An 822-nucleotide genomic window follows, 5' to 3' on the forward strand; every position below is an offset into this window, starting at 1 on the left:
CTTGATGTTTTTGTTTTGGACACATAAAGAGCCTCAAGAAGATTTAGCTTTCAAAATCTATTTATAACTTTGTGATCTGCGACCTTTTATCCATCTCTGTTTAAGAGGTCCAAGTTGTGATCTAGCTCTGTGATTTCATGCAGGGTGCTTTGCCTTAAGAGAGTTGTTCAGCTTTTTTAGATATGGTGAGAGATTAATTCCTTTTTCCTTTCCTGTCTGTGTGTGGCAGTGTTGAGCTGTAGACAGCAGCCCAGAGGAGACTGGGAGGGCACGGTGCCCAGTCTTGGGTAGGGATGGGAGATGTGGTTGTCAATCACTATTACAGAAACATGGGTATGGGTGTGAAAAACTAACCAAGTATCCCACCTCATCACTGTTGCGCTGCACAGATGCTCATGTGTGGGGATGGATGCGTCAGATTTATTGATTGGCAATGGATTGGCCTGTAAAGCATCTCGGGTCTCCGGAGACTCTGAGTAGGGCCTCACGGGGCGAAAATAATAGGCAGAAACATTAATTGGTTATGCAAGTGTCCTTGGAGACTGAAAGAACACGTATGTCTGAGGATGTTTGTTCATTCAATTGTTTTGCTATGGGATGGATTGCCATCTTTACACTTTGGCACATTCAAGGTGTTGTGTAAGAGCTGAGATGTGTTTTTCTTGTGTGTGTCCAGAATGCATAAATTAATGCATCTGAGAACAAATTACAAACAATGTCACACCATGTGACATGATTGAAAGAGGAAAATGTTACAATGGCAATGGGGAAAATATATTGCACGAAAAACAGATCAAAGATGGGACACATAAAAGATGGGAA

The sequence above is a fragment of the Amia ocellicauda genome, chromosome 17 (assembly GCF_036373705.1).
Source record: "Amia ocellicauda isolate fAmiCal2 chromosome 17, fAmiCal2.hap1, whole genome shotgun sequence".
Classification (NCBI taxonomy): domain Eukaryota; kingdom Metazoa; phylum Chordata; class Actinopteri; order Amiiformes; family Amiidae; genus Amia; species Amia ocellicauda.